At 39.6% G+C, this 17,773-nt stretch overlaps 1 protein-coding gene across 10 annotated transcripts in view; it reads right to left on the bottom strand.

The window, feature by feature from the left end:
• Positions 1-9,195, bottom strand: part of tenm4 (teneurin transmembrane protein 4) — a 193,466-nt gene extending 184,271 nt beyond the window's left edge. For 8 of the 10 annotated variants that reach the window (XM_027280605.1, XM_027280604.1, XM_027280603.1 and 5 more), the window contains exons 1-3: positions 9,032-9,195; positions 8,823-8,881; positions 2,361-2,438 (exon numbers count right to left, since the gene is read on the bottom strand). The gene's annotated coding sequence lies outside the window, so the exon portion shown is untranslated. The remainder of the gene's footprint in view (positions 1-2,360; positions 2,439-8,822; positions 8,882-9,031) is intronic. The other 2 variants (XM_027280597.1, XM_027280596.1) reach the window with 2 other exon arrangements.
• Positions 9,196-17,773: the final 8,578 nt, after the last annotated feature.

Here is a 17,773-nt window from a genome sequence, read left to right on the forward strand (position 1 = left end):
ACACGTTCTACATGCAGTTTGCACACAACGAAATATAGCAAATAAGCCGTATGGTCAGTAAAGATTTATGACCCGCACATGTTTTTCGCTAAACATGATAAATCCCTTTTATTATATTGGAAACGTAGAAAGCAAACTTCAGACTTGAGACTCGGGTTATGTGCAGAGGAAAAAGGAGAAAAGGCACAAAAGGCCTGTCCTTTGCCTGCAACATTCAATACTACGCTGTCACGCCTCCTTGCCTTGAGTTCACGCACTCGCTTCATGTTAACAGGTGTAATTCCATCCAGCAGATTTTCTGTGAAATCTGACCTGGTGACACAGTGTAAAAATCACAAGGAGAGGAAGCTGGTCCTCTCGCTGCCGCTCAGTTTATATTGCTTTGTGTTTCCTAAACTTAATATAGTAATTATTTATTAGTGCTAAATTACATCCGGCTCCTTTAACAATTGCTTTTATTATTGCATACGTATGGTGAAACAGTCGAGACAGATTTATGAAAACATCTGTTAGTCTCTGACAGGACGCAGATATCCAACATTTGAGGTCCAAGCACAGCCCGTCCTCATTAACACACACGCGCAGTAACAATACAAGACAAGAGACTAAGTACTTTCTGACGTTACATTAGTTTCATCATTACAATGACACTGGGTCATTACTGACTTGATTGGCTGTCCTGTCCATTAGTGACAAGATGAATGGACTCAGCGTTTTCATTTCAACGTCTCATTTATGAAGACGCCTATCTGCTTCGTTTCAAGTGTCACGAAGATGTGTACAAATATGCGGCTGTTGAAGAAAGAGCGCAGGAATACAAGTGCACCTCTTGTGGATTTCACACAGCTGCAGACACATATCCGTCTATTCCGTTTTTCAAGGGAAGTTGATGTACATATCAGTGTCAGGGTGTAAATCCTGTTGTCAGTCTCAGCTGTTGCTATCAGTTTATGTCCTGTGAAAATGAAATGGTTACCTGAGCAGATCACCACTACTTACATTGATTGTACACACTGTTAGGCAGCTGTGAAGTCATCTCTTTCTCTTACTGCAGGGCATAATTTAAATACACTGACAGTAATAAAAGGGGGGCCTGCGGGGAGTAGCGAGCATTTTCAGTATTCACCAAGGCCACACAGACTCTTGACTTTATAGCTTTTATTTGCTGTTCAGCATGAGCCCGTTCCTGACATTGCTTTTCGGTGTAGCCATGGCTGCTGTATTAATATTTTGTAAAATAGAAAAAAATAAATTATTGGGTCTAAGTCAGACTCAGCAGGATGAATTTATAGGCTCCATGGCAACTGATTTATCAAATGGACAACCATGTCTGGCTGACCTGTTTCCTTTGCGAGCCCTCTATAAAAATAAAACCATGTGCAGCTACTCTTACACAGTTACATACCATCAGTCTGTGATGTCCGGTGCATTTCAGCACTTATTTTGTGATGAACTGTCGTAATTTACTTTCAGTTAGTGATCTCGTACATTTTCCCAGACTGCTGACGACTTCCAGTGAACTTGTTGCTTTCCGCCGTGGGCGTTGTGTGTAGGTGGTGATAGTGATAGCAGTAGCGACAGTGACAGTGAGAGCAAGAGATCAACATTTTTTTTTTTTTTTCCAGTGGAGGAAAAAGTAAGAGTCGAATCCCTTACTCAAACCGTATCATGTCTTATGTCTGTGTTGCCTTATGGTCTACTGAAGCTACTGTCAGCAGAGGAATGATGCGTCCGCTTCTACTGCTGAGAACTTCCTTCCTGAATGATAGCTGGACATCAGTGACACTATTAGATTCAATCTGACATGTTTTATTATTATAAAATCTTGTTTGATCAGTTATTTCTCAGTGTTTCTAACCATTAAAGAGGCTATAATCAATGTTTCTACGTTAACAATGGATCATATGATTGTGTACGCACTCGCAGTGATGGACCCATGGAGAATTATCACCTGGCTCCAGAGTGCAACTCAATATCTTTAAAGCTCGTTGTTTTGGTTGTAGCTGCTACAGGCAGCTGTTCTCAGCTCTTAAAATTCATTGTATCCTAAACACAGAACAGCAGACGGAGAGACAAGACTACCCCGGTGAACATTTAGTAACAAAGGAGTCAGTTATTCCTCTCAGGAGTGACTGGAGGCAAAACCGGAGCTAAAAGGAGAGTTAATACTGGACTTACTATTACCTGAAATATTCCAAATCAATACTATATTGCTCAATATTTGCCGGTTGTGCATGTAAGAAACTATTTGCCAAGTCATTCTTGTGTTTAGAACTTCTTTCTGGTGACCAAAATGTGAATTACTGTTATTACCATTATGTGCTGTGAGTAGATAATGTGGTGTTAAGAGAGTCAAGTACCTTGGTTTAATTTCCCCCCGTTGCCAAGCATCCACACCGCTGCGGTAGATGCATCTTTTTTCCAGGGAAGCGTCGGACCTGAACAGAAAGTAACAAACATTCATTGATCAAGAGGTTTTCACAGAAGTTTGTGAAGCGATGTTACAGTATAGTACATATATACTGTGCTTATGGCTCCTGTCTGGTTCCATCAGATCTGGGGAGGAAACTAAAAGATAATACAATCTGTCATGTTACCTTACGACTTGTCAAAATTCTCTTTTTTTCCTCCATTTCTTCACAATGTGACAAGCTGACAGTGATATTTCTGGCCCAGAGACATATCTGCAGGTAATTGGTTCCTCACCTCTCACCTAATGGGAGGTGTGAGCTGTTCTGCTACCACATGCTCACAAGTTTAAGGTGAGATACTGTGGGTCAGAAGCACTTAATGTCCTCAGATTTAAAGCACGGGGTCCAGCTGCTTATTATCTGTTGACAGCAAGACAACAATGCGAGTGACAGACAATGATTGGATTGGAATTTACTTCATTAGAAAATTGAAGTCCTGTGTTTAGGTTCATAACTAACAACAACAGTATTAGTCATAATGCTTACACAAATAAGCCTGTATATAAAGAAGAAATATAGTATGTAACAGAAAATACACAGTTTATATTTTACAAACCGCAGCTTCACTTTTAATCCAATTATAAGTTCAGTCTTATCTGGCCATAGCTGGGATTGGTTTTGATTCAGAGGCAGGGAAATTCAGCAGATGTTTCCTCCTCTCCTTTTTCATTAGACTGAATTCTTGCAAGCACAGAGGCAGGCAGAGAGAGACAGGGGAAATGCATTACCGCTGCAAGATGAGTCTTCAAAATATATCCAGTTAGGGTTTCCTGTGTGGGGTACCTAGTCACGTTCTGTCTGCAGAATTAGTTCTGAAAAGTCGGAGTAGGGACCGAGATCTGATCAGACCTTAGGCGAATGGATGTGAATGGGTGTTCTACTCTTATTCCTACTCTCAAGGATTGAATAATGCATTAGCTCTCAACAGGATGATATCCACAGTATGCCAAAGTCATGTCTGGTGGGGCTACAGGCCTGATTCAGCCTGGGTGAATGTCACTGGTTGCTTATTGGAGTGATATCTACATTTAGTGAGCTGCAGATTAAGATTTGGAGTTTAAGATTTATCATTTACATTTCAGTATGTTTAGTAAAAACAATATTTCAGCTGACAACAGGGATTGTAACCCAATAACAACAAACCAAACCTCTTGAATTTGTAACTCATACTAGAAATAGACAGAAATAAAACTGAAATAGTTTTTAAAATCTAGTTGGACAACAGTCTGCAGCCTCACCACAAGATGCAACAAAATCCTACAAACTCAACCTTAATTTAAGTTTTTGTTCATCACCAGAGGTCACAGTGTACTGCACTCCCCACTGTGCTTCAAAGACGGCAATCTCCATCTCATCTCTTTGCAACTGCTGTCTTTAAGGACAAATGACCCTGTTCTCCTCTCCTGACACAAAACTTTACCTGTAAATTCATAAAATAATACATATTTACACCTATCTGGCCTGTATGGAAGTGTTTTAATTCAGGTTATGATGACGTTTTAATCATAGTTTTGCTTTATTATCTTTAACCCACTCTCTTTAACACACTCTTATTATAAACCGTATATGTTTTCTTTTCTGCTAATTGCAAAACACATTTTTGGAGCTGCTGTAGCTGCTTACAGTTATTAAAATATTTGAGATGCAATGTTTATTTATGAATGCTTCATTATATACATCAAAACTGACTTAAATAAATACTGAAATGAAATAATTGTAAGTGTGTAAAAGCAAGAACAGCAGTATATCCTGTACAATATACATTTTTAAGAGTCCACATCTTACAAATGCTTTACAATGACGAGACACGATAACAGCACAGCGGATGAATATTTGCTAGAGGTGTGTTTGACACAGAAACCGTTGCCAGCAAAACGATTATAGTATCAGTAAATTCAGGAATTTTAACTAGCTGTTGTCCACATGTGATAACAAATAGAAAAAAAAACTCTGGCTGAAGGCATTTTGTCTTCCCTAGCATCCTGCCAGTTTTGTTCCACTGCCCATTTGTCAACAGTGATGTCCAATCGCTCAGTGCCAGGCGGGCAAATCAGCACCTTGTCACTTTCGAAATGACAATTTGAGTCTCAGTCAAGTCTGCAACCGGTTTGTGCCTTACAGCCACTCGCCCAGCTCAAAAACAAGCACTAAAAATAAAGCCGGCCGGTCTGAAAGCACAGGCTTGCATGCAATCTACAAAACTGGCCCTATTAGAGCTCAAAGGTGACTTTGAGACTGAAGACGTTTCTTTTCATTTATCAGAAGCCAGTAATGCAAAGTTAAATCGGAAGACTGACAAACCTCTGTGGGAGCGTGACAAAATGTCAGTTTCATCTCATAGTGGAATAATCTAAAAGCTAGAGGACCTGTCATGGTCAATCAGCCATGTAATATGAGTAATCTAAAATGAATATGGTGCCCCAGTAGTGTTAATGCACAAGTTGAACACATACACTATTTTACACGATGCAAACCTTAGACACAAAGCAGAGCTCATGGCGGCAATTAATGTTAAAGCAATCCTTTGATTGCCATATCAGTCATCCTTCAAAGTATTTTCGTCACTTTTAGGTTGCCAGGCTCTGTGATTGTGATCATAACTTGTAAATATTCCAACACGCTGATGTAAACACACTCAGTTAAGTCGGAATTAATAGACAGTTTCACGGCGAGAGAGGATAGATTCAAACGTAGACGCTAAAGTCTGTTATCTTGACGACTGAAAATGTGCAATTACCTTGTGGCAGAGTTTCTGATCGCCTGACAGCTATCTCATTAAAAAAGCCTTTGGATGTTCTGTATACTGCAAAGAAACATTTCAACACTTATTTCGCGTGAAATGTGTTAATAAGGAGCTATAGTGCAACAATATCCAGAATCCTGCACGACCAAAAAAAACAAACTGCTATGCTCTTTTTTATTTTTCATCAGTATGAGTATGAATAAAAAGAAGATCTATCTGTTGGCAGGCTGAAATTCAGATGTATAGCTTTTCCTCCACCTCCTATGTATTCATGTATACATGTATTCATTGTAATATTTCTTTAGCAGCTGGTGTCCATGCGGCACTCTGTGATGCGATGGAAATACAGTGGGTGTCGTTTTTTACCACCTACAGCCTGCTCTTACTTTCATGAGCGGTCTCATTTTTGTTAACAGAACACACTTAAGCTCCCACTCCACATCAGGTCTGACTCTCTCTTGACCGCTTTCTAGTTTTTACGCTTTCTCCTCTTCTAACTGAAAGTTAGAAATAATCTATTCGCAACTCAAAGCCGCATAGAAATCTGGTCTACCAATTTCACATGTCAGGAGTTTAACGATATCCTCACGTGGTGTGGTAATTTAGTCGATCAAATCAAAAATCTTGCAGTTAAACAAACGGCGACCATCCTTTCTTGCCAATTTGTAGCCCTCTGACAAATATGCATAATCATAGCACTGTCACAAAAACGACTTGAAAACCACCACTTATCTTAGGAAATCATGCAAATCACTGCAAACTCAGAAATGTCTCCGATTTTTGTTCACTGTAGTTTTGTAACTTTCCTTGCTGATAAGCAATTAAGGTAACGCCGTACGTGAGAAGTCAAATAAAGCCTGCCAACCCCCTGTCGTCCGCTTTGCTAAGCACTCAGTGGAGATGGTTGATCCAGTCACAACACGAGAACTGAAGGCTGTCTTGGGGTAAAGGTGAGCTTTGAATATTTCACCTGAAATTAGATTTATGTAAATGCAAAAAACGGTGCCAAACACTCTGCCGGGCTGTTTATTCATCAAGTGAATTGGCTGAAAATGAATGATGACTTGTGTTCTGGCAGTAAACGTGGTCCTTCAAACATACCAGATGATTGATATGCTCACTCCCACTTTATTTGATTACTTTTGTTCAGAGAGGGACATTCGAGATCCCCCCCTCCCCCAAATTTACAAAAAAAGGAAAACGTTCAAATAATTCTGTGAAGCACTGAGACGACCACCTGCGCTTTCCACACGTTCAGATTGTACTTGTGATGGTGAGTGGTGCAGCATGTGACGCTGCGGTATGGTTACAGTTTTATATCATGACACTACAAAAATATAAAAGGCATCCTGTACTCAGAACATGATTCTACCCCTTTACAATGTAAGGGACCTTATTTTTATGTTCATGTCCTCCAAATAGCAGTGTAACATAATGTTGGTTATAAAAAGATATCTGCATTTGAATTCAGAACCTGTACATGAAGGACTAAGATGTTGGCGTCTCAAGGCTTTGGTGCAACAGTCCATGTGGAGAGCAAAAGAGGCCGAACAAATTGTCTCAAATATAATGTCAGAACCTATCAGCTATCACCTCGCAACAATTTAGTTTAGTATCTGCATTCATATGCAGTTATCTCTTTATAGAGATGATCAGAAATGCGTGTTGCTGATCGGACTGCAGAGGACGTCTTGGCCCGGATAGATCAGAAGTTTGTTGTTACACCCATAGGCAACAAAAGCTGATGGGAGATGAGATCGGTTCATGATGAAATGTGGCATTTATTTGGCAAATAATTAATTTTGTTTGAGGGAGAGTATGTTAACATATTTCAAGGAATTAAGAATTTCATAAAAATGGGTTTACTAGAACTTAAACTTTTATGATACGTCATCTAATTCAAATCTGTGGTTTATTTTAGTTTCCCCAGTTCTTAAGTCTTTACACTGGCTCCCAGTTAGCCACAGAATAGATTTTAAAGTTCTGCTACTAGTTTACAAATCACTGAATGGTTTAGGCCCACAATACATAAATGACATGTTAGTTCAATATAGACCCAGTAGGGCTCTGAGATCTACTGACTCAGGTCAGATAGTGGAGCACAGAGTTCAAACCAGACACGGTGAAGCAGCATTTAGCAGTTATGCTGCTCACAACTGCCAACTACCAGCAGGACTGAAATCAGCCCCAAATCTGAGCACTTTTAAATCCAGGTTAAAAACTTTTCTATTTTCACGTGCTTATGGCTGAGCTCTTTTGAAGAACTTTTAAAGAATTTTTAATCATAATCCAGTGATTCGCTTATTGTTTTAAATTGTTTTCAAATTTGCTATTTTAATGATTTTAAATGACATTCTGATGTTTTTAATTAAATTTTCTTCTCTTTTTAATTTTTTTATTTCTATTGCTATTGCTTGTCTTAATGTCAAATGTTTTTCCTTGCCTCTGTAAAGCACTATGAATTGCCTTGTGTACGAATTGTGCTATACAAATAAACTTGCCTTGCCTTTAGTTTTAGTTATTTAGTGGGTTCACATTGCTAAATCATAAAGTAGACAAATGATCTTTCAGTAATCTAACACTTTTCTCCTCAACATAATGTGGTAACAGATAAATTCACATTATTTATACCATACTCCCCATCATCTAGATTTTGCTGACTTTGTCAAAAAGACAAGGGAGCCTTATTAAAAAAAGAAAATGATCTGATCTGATACTGCTACCTGAAATATAGTTTATAATGAAAGGAAATTATTTTGGGGGGGGAAGAAGAGTGACAGCTGTGAGTAACTCTACTCTCGGTAGTGAAACGATCCATCAATGTGGATCACTCATGCAAAGCGAAAACATCGTTGTCGTCGCACGTCTCTGTCACTGAATCCGTACAAACGCACCTCCTTCTTAAACACCGGAACAGTACCGGTGCCAGGCAGATACCGGCAAGCAGCCAAGAAAAAGATGTGGAGGATATTTAGTCAATCAGCAGCGTGGACGTATTTCAGAGAAAACACGAGTCAACAGGCAAAGCACATCTGCAAACAACGCCGTTACAAGATGAAATACTGAAAGAGAAACACAGCTTTGACCCTCGTGTTATCGTTCACAGGTCAGACGCCGCCTGCTCGCCAGCTTCAACATCAGAAACTAAAACTCCAAAAAGAGCATCACAGCTGCCATTTCATATTTAATCTGCAAATACACGGAGGATCGGGGGAGGTGATTAGATTGTTTCTCATTTAAACTTCCAGAAGAGTTGAGTAATACGACTGTCAGATCATATTTTAGTTACTTTGTGAGTTGATATGGATGAACCTGATTGTGATAAATGGGTCGATGGTATCATCTCGAATCACAGACACCTGACATGAATCAAATTCAATGGGATGTCAGTCAATATCGTATTATTGTCCAGAGAATCAATATAAAATCATATTGTGATGAAACTTGTGAGTTTAATGATCATAGCTGATGTTGAGAACATTGCTTTTATATATCCCACCTACAATGATTAATACAATTTAAACACGGTTATATTAGTGTGAGATATGTGGTGAAGTAATCTGATTACAGTAGGGTATCGGATATGTATTTGCATGTCAGAAACTCACCTCAGCAAGTGGACAGGATGTTATCCATCAACACAAAATGTCACATCCTCTGAAATCACCTGCACACACACACACACACACACACACACACACACACACGTGTATTAGGACAGAGGCCAAATGAAATATAAAAAGTTGCAATATAAAAATATGAGCAGGTTAAAGTTACTACAGTTTTTAGTTTCAGTAAGTTGGCAGCCGTGCATCACCTGGTGTCTGTGTCTGATCATGCAGGCGTCAGGTGAGCTCACTCCGTTAAATCAACGTCACCTGTTCCTTCACGTTTAACGACACGCACTGATGTTATAAAACAAAATATTTCCAAAATCCTCAAAGTCTCATCCAAACATCTGGATGCTTGATGATTTTTTTTTTTTTTTTTTTTTTTTGCACCCTGCACGCCTGTTTTCCTAATCCAAACAAAGATGGCAGCTGGAAGTGACGCCACCTGTACGACCAGCCAATAAAATAAAAATAAAAATGAACTTAAATCTTAATCTGTAATATTATATTATTATTTTATATTTCACTTCAACATACAAGATAAGAAGATTTTCATTTGGATTAAAAAATAGATTCAAATTCTTGAATTTAGTTTAGTGGAAAAACAAACAGTGTGGAAGATAGACAGATAGATAGATAGATAGATAGATAGATAGATAGATAGATAGATAGATAGATAGATAGATAGATAGATAGATAGATAGATAGATAGATAGATAGTACAGAGTGGTGCTCTGATGAATTTCCATTTTATTCAACAGGCTGTAAAAACACGAGAGTCATATAATAGCTTTCGAGTTGAATTACATAACAGGTCTTTCTCCATTTCTGTTTCTGCATTTAGAGCGACAGACACGCCCTCAGTAACCCAAAAGATATCAAAGTTTGAAAATTGGCCAACAGATATTTGTCTCTTTACGATAAATGATTTGATCTTACAGCTGCTTTATGACGGTACCTCGGGTCAGCGTCTTCATCTCGGCACAGAGAATATCTTTGATGTTTACAGTGTCGTGCTCAGGCTCCAGCAGACGTGATTCAGAGGAGGATTCATAGACCCCTTTGTGGCATGGATAAAGTCTCCGAACTAGAACTTTCTGGCCTTAATGAGGCCAGTCTCACAGTGTATGAGCAAGAAGCATACTTGATCTCCCATCACATCACACTTGTGTGTGATCATGCACATCAGAGTGGAGAGATACTCTAAAAAAGCACTGGAGCCAAGTCGCCTGCTTGATGTGCCTGTTATGGCTGTGGTAAGGAGGTGATACTTACCACCCAGACTGAGAGGGACGGTAGCTCCATGTTTTCATTGCAATTCATTACGCTTCATGATGTCATTACATCAATATTCAATTTACAGTTCTTATTTTGTTTACAAACCAAACTGCAACGCTACAATCGTTGTGTTTAAAGTAATGTTTGCTCGATTTAGTTGTGACAAACTGTGTGAGGGATAACAGGAGGATTTTCTCCGTCAGCAGGCTATAGTATGTAGTTATGTCATTACCATGCATTTATTCAGTACCAGGTGTTTCAGGGCTTCAGCGAGGAGCTCAAATGAGAATAGCATTTCTGTCCCTTGGAGCCAGGCTCATTAAAACATCACTGTTAAATTGGAGAGCCACCAGACAGGCCCACAGCCCTGGTGAAGGCCTGTGTGTGTCCTGCCGTGTGCTTGCTTGTTGTTGTGCCTTTATATCCTTTTGAAACTAATTCTCATCTCCACAGCCGAAGAAGGACACTGAGTATTTATCTATGGAAGCTAAAAACTCGTTTTGGATGAATCTGTTATTACACCAATCAGGGTCAAAACTGATAGTGTTCATTTAACGGAAATTACTGTCTTAATACATTTTACAATAAGTGCCCGCAAGCTTTATATTATTAGGTTTTATAAAACACCATGGACCTCAATATAAGATATTACTGATACGCTTTATCTGGAAATAATATTGACTTGATAGAACAACCCAATGTTAATTACATTTCTTGACTTTTTTTTCCCCGCAATGAATCTCACAATAATTTTTCTACATTCAACAAATGAAATCCAAGAAAAGAGGACTGAATCAACACACGCCGCGTGCTATAATAAATGCATGTATATAACTATGTTTAACTGAGCTCAGATGGAATGACAGGGCAGAAAATAGGCTTGTCAAGGTGAATGACACCTCATATTTCCACGTATAATTCACAGCAAATAAGCACCTGATGCTTCACTGGAAATGAAGACAAAGTGCCTCGGTCCCTGTCATTTCAACATTTACATTTTCTGCTTTTTCCACATCATATCACAGAAACATTCGAGTGGTCTGCCATCTAATTACATCATATTAGAACATCACATGTTCTCTCTTGAAGACACAGATAAAAGAAAGAAAATGTTTTTTATTTGTACGATATCTTCCCAGCATTAATTGTTTTAACGGCAAATGTAGCATCACAGGGCTTTTCAGCAAAATGCACAGATCTGGAGTGACACCACAATCTGTGCTCCATGACTGGCACATCAGCGTGCTGTCAGTCAGCCTGTCAGCAGTGCAACAGTGCCATCTATGGTGGCATGGCAAATGAGTCTGGTCATCCATGACACAGTGATGACTTGATTGGGCTGCACTCAGTTCCCTAATCATTACCTTGCCAATGAAGAATGGTTTGTCCATATTAGTAAAATGAGTGTTTTTATGCCTGACAAAACCTAATGACATAGAGAGGTGTATGTAATGTGCTGGAACCCCATTATGTCTTGGCAACACATCTTAATAATTTCTGGACATTGACCCTCTCCCTTGCAAAAAGGACGTTCACCCTCAGCACCCTTTATAAAAGGCTGCTATTAACCCTAAGATTAGAGTTACCTCGACACAGCATCGGAAATGTGAAGCGCTGTAAGGAGATTGGAGTCGACCACAAACAGTAATGGAGCATACAATTTTGCAATTTGCATGCTGTGATAGGTAGAGACACAAGACCATCATTGCCACTCACTTATTTTCAAGGTCATGGAGTACTTTGTGAAATCCAGGTTGGTGAACTTTAGAATAATCAAGCTTGTGTTAGGGGAAGAAATTGCTTTTGCACCCTTTGCACGCAAAAGCCAGTCAAACTATGCTCCCATTGGGGACGGGTATTTTTTAATTAAAACAAAGTTACGTAGTTATGTAATTAAAGTCATAATAATAATGCATTCTTTAATTACGAAGCTCACTCAGTAAGGTCTCACTGATTAGATGCCCAAATACAGATGAGATTAACGAGATACGACATAGAAAAATCGGCACTGGAGGTGCTGCAACTCTATCAGGAAATATTCATTCTCTGGGGGTTTATAGGCTTACGAGGATTTAAGGGGATATTACTCATTCATTTCTGGAAGGGTGTGAAATCCCTCTTCATGTAAATGAAACAATCAATATCAAATTAATAAACCTTCTAAAAAGCATACTTCTTAATAATTTCTTGAAATTTGGGTAGAAAGAAGAGAATTCAGAATCCATAACATGAAATGCTCCTCCTTGCAAATTCCAGTTTTCAAATCCAATTTGAGGTTTTAATCAGAAATTGCCATGCCTCTATAACCTAGTAATCATCGGCGAAGAACAAAAAGCAATTATCAGCCATTCATACACGCTGCCTTTTTAAAAAAAATCATTCCACATTGATTACATAAGAAAAATGGAAAGTGCTTGGTTGATTCAACATCCTTCATTTTTGGGAAATACAAATACCAAAAAGGTCTTGGATGCAGTTAAACGAACAAGCAGAAGACAAGACCAGCATTCATACATTCATATATTCATATATATATATAAATACTTGTCAATTCTCATTTACCTTCATGTGGGGTCACATGCACAGTCAATTTATGATAGCAATGCACCAAAAAATAATTGCACACTGTGTTTATAATGGAATTTCAGGGCCTTTAGGGGCTGAGCGTTTCCCACCTCATGACAGCATAAAACAAATCCTTGACCAAAGAATGAGTTTGCTTTAATTCAGTCCCATAACATACTGAAATCCAAGCCAGATATCGCTTTCAGTGGGGAGAAAGAAGTCCATTAGGCTGCAGCAGATGTATTTCAGCAGCTTGGAAACGCCACCAAAGGCTTCTTTTATAAGCATACATTTTTGTAGCGCATGCTTTCTGCCGAATGACCTTCCCTTCACACTGAGTCCATACTGAGCAGCAGCTTTTTACAATCATATTCATGAGGCCTGCTTTATGGGACTCATAAGGCCACCTTCATCCAGGAGCATAATATGTTTGTGTGAGGGGTATAAAGCACATAATGTGTAATAAAATATGTCCTTTAATGAACTTTATGGAAAGATTGAACCGTCCACACTGACGTAAGTATGGGGCACATAAAAAATGGCTAATGGCAACTTCCTGTACAACTGCTATTAGGGAAAGTGATCCGTCTGGTCTTCACCTCTGCACTGCTGTGCAGTTGAGAGATTAGAAATCCAAATACCAAGGCGTGTCATGCAAGCCTAACTCTCATTAATTATTATTAAAGGGTAAAAGGGATTAATTGTTGGCATTTTTGACTCCTAGGTCTGGGACATAATAAAATACCTAACAAATTGATGCGAAATCAGCTTTTACAGTTCGATCTGAAATTGTCAAACCTACTGAAATCTGTTGCATGCCGTGAATCCGGCCAGCATATGATGGATGATAGCGGCGAAGGAGCTGAAGGGACTGGTGGACAGGGCAGACCCTTACACCTGAGCAGCCAGGGATGGCTTGGCCACATGCTGTTCGCATCATTACACAGCCTCAGCCTAGACCTCTGGTGCCGCCCTGATTGATGGGCTCCACCAGGCCAAACGGCCCAATAGAGGCGTTCCATCCAGACTATAGCCCAGCACATCCATCTTGAGTCCCCTAGTAGAGAGTCACGTTACTGTACGTCTCGTCTGGGCTGGGCTGCTCGGCCTTAATCCCACTCCCTGATTAAATGTGCCGCTGGGTGCAATGAGGGCAGGATTCAATATGGCACGCTAAATTGCCAGTGACAAACCTGGAAGTGTTGCTATACATGCAGCACAAAATTAACAAAGCACAAAATGTCAGTTCATTGTGATCATCATATGCAATGTGTGATTGAAGATGCAACACAAAATAAGGGGTATAATGTTGATGAGGATCATTCAGAAGAGCCTGATGATCAACAGATGGGAAGGCACTGAAATGCTAATGACAATAGCGATGATAAGCCAGTTTATCAAATCAAGGGTTATGGTATTAAGCATAAGCTGTATGAAAATCCACTTGTTGTTGCTGTGCATTAGATAACTAAATTCCAGTTAGAGTGGTTTTAATGCAGCCGACATCGTGCTCAAAATAAAGTTGGATTACATCATTTGGAAGATGTCTGCGTAGGTTTAATGCCTGGTTATGTTTTGCTGCTCTCTGCGGCTGTTTTGTTTTGAAGATTCGAGTCCTATCGGCAGCTGATGATATCTATCTTGTGCTCATCTCTTTAACACAGAGGGAGGGGAACGCGGATTGCCCACTGAAAGCCATTCCCTCAATTTAGCCTAAATGATATCTTCAAAAATTTTCTGACAGAGCACTTAGTAGCCATAGCAGTGCATGCATCAACAACCGGCCTGTGAGATCATTTTCGAGTACGCGACAATTACTGACGTGCCATTTCTCCATCCACAGGGAAGGAATGGCTATAACAAATGAATGCCTTCCCGCCTGGCCCTTTTGGATGCTCTGCCACTGCAACCAGATGCAGCAACCAGATGCACACAGCTTGTCTGCTACCTTGCCGCTTCAATAACTCTCATTACGGTAATTGTTGCTTAATGTTTTCATAATCTGCTGCTTACAGGAAACTGTTTTCCTTTCTCTAATACCATAGCTGCCTCCCCATGGTCCTATTCTCAATGCTATTTTTTTTTTTAAAGTCTTTCTCTTTTTTCCATGCCAATAATGAATCAGGAACAGTCCCAGCTGGCTGCTTTCCCTGATCGAAGAAAGTCTCCGGCAGAAGTGCTGCTGGTTTGAATGAGCGACAGAGCCATCAGGGAAAGGCCAATGGATTCCACTCTTCTGATTTAATGAGTCACTCACATGCCATGTTGGCAACAGCTCTCAGCATCTGGCACTTGTGTGGCCATGCACATTCACAGAGTTTACTTACATTTCACCTCTGCCGTTACTCACAATGAGTGATTGCCTGCTTAGCCCTGCTCTACGGGGCGTTTCCATCCTAAAAGTGCTCGCACACTCAAGTAGTTGGTTGAGAGTGATAATTCCAATATCACAAAGTGGAGATTAACTCTATTACAGCGTGCATATAGGGCCAAAAAACCTGCTTTTATTTGCATGTGAAGATTTGTGTGTTCACCATGCAGGATTAATTCACGGACAACCTCTTTGCAATGCACTGGCAATCATCCCCTTGTCACTTTCATAATCTGTGATTCCGAATAGAAAGTTTTGACATGTCATAAAATACAAAGATGCGACAGTGGCTGATGCTTTGCTTGCTTTGCTCATGCTTTTGTAGCACTGCCATAAAACTTTGATGTCTTTCTATAAACTAATTTAAAATTCAAATAGAGGCACCTGAAATGCAAACCACATCCATTTCTATGGACAGGTATAGGACAGGTAGCACTGTGTATTTAATTTTAATGATTCATTTTTACAACTCCTCCTCCCCCTCCACACATATAAAGATAATTATATTAAATTAGACAACATTTAATCAAAGGTACAGCGTCCTCAATCTCTCCGTCAAAGGCAATTACAATTTATCAACTCCAGCTGCTTTACTCTCTTAGCATTTCCACTCCATAAGTTGAGATTGCTCCATTCTACAAATGAACTTATTAACAAGAATGACAACATACATAGCGTGACATTAAGCAGGAACAGTGCACTCTAAAATAATGCCACTGGCTTTAAGGTGTGTGTACAATTAGTAACTACTTTGCTGCTCAGTGTTTTAAAGGGAAGAAAAAAATCAGTACAGCAACGTTTTATTGTTTAAAAGATTCAGGTTAAATGTTGCAGCAGTAGCATTTTACTACATTTACCTTACACAGCAGGACATCAGTGCTTTTACCCGGTGTTGAAATGTGATCAAAGCTCTGCTATGTGTTGTAGATTGTAGATTTAGAGCCACGAGCAACAAAATATATGCAGGATAAATTAATCTTAACAAGGCTGGACTTTTCAAGTTTCCTCTCTGTGCCAGTACGTTTACATTTCTAATCATTACATCTGATTAAGCAAGATATTTCCGCTGCTCCGAAATGAAGGGCGGTATTTGAAATCTGTGTTTCTCTAAGAGAGACCCCTGAGTTTGCTATCAGCATTAATGATGACTGACCAATCCATCTGTGGATCATTCATTCCTCCCTAATTATGTGCATTCGGCCTGCCCGTGACATTTAGCGAGGGCTTTTTTCAGTAAGTCGCGGGGTGGACTGAGATGCCATTAGGTGATAAGGTTCATTTATTGTGGGGCTCTCATCAGCACATTTTCCTGCCTTAAGGCATAAAATACAATCCACGCTGATTAGCATCAGCCCCATATCAGGAGAAACATAATAGCCCCGCTCTGAAGGTGAACCTTTTGAGGGCACAATCTTTACTCAATGCAGACAAATGGCCACAGATTTTTTTTGCAGTTAGTGGATTATCTCTCTGGCTTTTGTGTCCTCAGCGTTGCTCACACAAGGAGGGGGGGTTGGAGTTGTTTTGCATTCACATAATGTCGATGTAGAATTCTGTAATTTAACCATTAAACAACAGCATGTCCTTCATACTTATAGTTTGTACCTTGATGTAATGTTGCTGTCAAGGTTTATTAATTGGTATAAAGACAAATTAGAATCGAGCCAGCCAAGTGTTTCACCAGACTCAGTAATTGAAATGAACCAGCCCCTGTTTGCCCTTGGGAACGAGCTGTGCGTTTGTTTTCTACCTGCTCTGATAAGCTCCCAGTATCTGCATCCCATTCAAATGTGACATAACAGAAGATTTGATGACACAATATGCTTTTTTTTCTCCCACTATGCTTTGCTGGCCTACTATCAGACGTGATCCATTACCAGCTGCAGTGACACAACTTAATAATGACGCTGATTATGTAAGAGAAACCACCTCCAGCGGTTGTTAGTGGATGTAATGGTTAGGATAGCTAATTAGTTGTCTTTGATTTATATAGTCTTTTCTATCATTCCTTAATCAGCTGAAAGCAACGATCCATGAGCAGACAAACCCCGTTTAATTACAAACCCTGTGATCGTGACAGAAATGCCAAGCTCTGAGAAGGGTGTTTAAACTTAAACGTAAGATTGTCACATTTTCTACATTGATAATTCGGATAATTGAGTTGTAATTAGACGCATCGCATTGTTGTTTAGGGAGTATCAGGGCAACGTGCAAGTGAATCATTTACTGAGGACGCGAGATCTAAGAGCAATGCTATAAATCAGTTGGTTAAGCAAGTGGTCCAAATTGTAGCTCAGCAGATCTGTGTGTGTGAATAGCATGAGCCAGCCAATATCTTGAAGAAGAAACACTAATGTATGATGGTAAAAAAGTATTATTTTCTTAATGGCATATAATATAGGTTTGTGTATTTTGAGATGAAATGTGGTTTAATGTAAAAATTCCACAGATTTCCTGGCATAATGGACAAGTGGCATTTTCTAATGTTACAGATCTGACATCATTATGCGACCATAAACACAAAACAAACAGAGGATCGGCTGCCGGGGAGGTTTCTAAAAAGAGCAGCCAGCGAGAAGTCAGCAGGGAAATCAGTTCGATCAGTGGCAAGGGAGCAGAAAAGAGACAGAACATGAAACTGAAGAGATATATTGAGAAAATCAATAAGCAAAAAGAACTGCGATGAACAAGTTATGACAGATGGACACACACATGCACACTCTCTCACCCAGAC

This window comes from Larimichthys crocea, chromosome VII (assembly GCF_000972845.2).
Source record: "Larimichthys crocea isolate SSNF chromosome VII, L_crocea_2.0, whole genome shotgun sequence".
In the NCBI taxonomy this organism is placed as follows: domain Eukaryota; kingdom Metazoa; phylum Chordata; class Actinopteri; family Sciaenidae; genus Larimichthys; species Larimichthys crocea.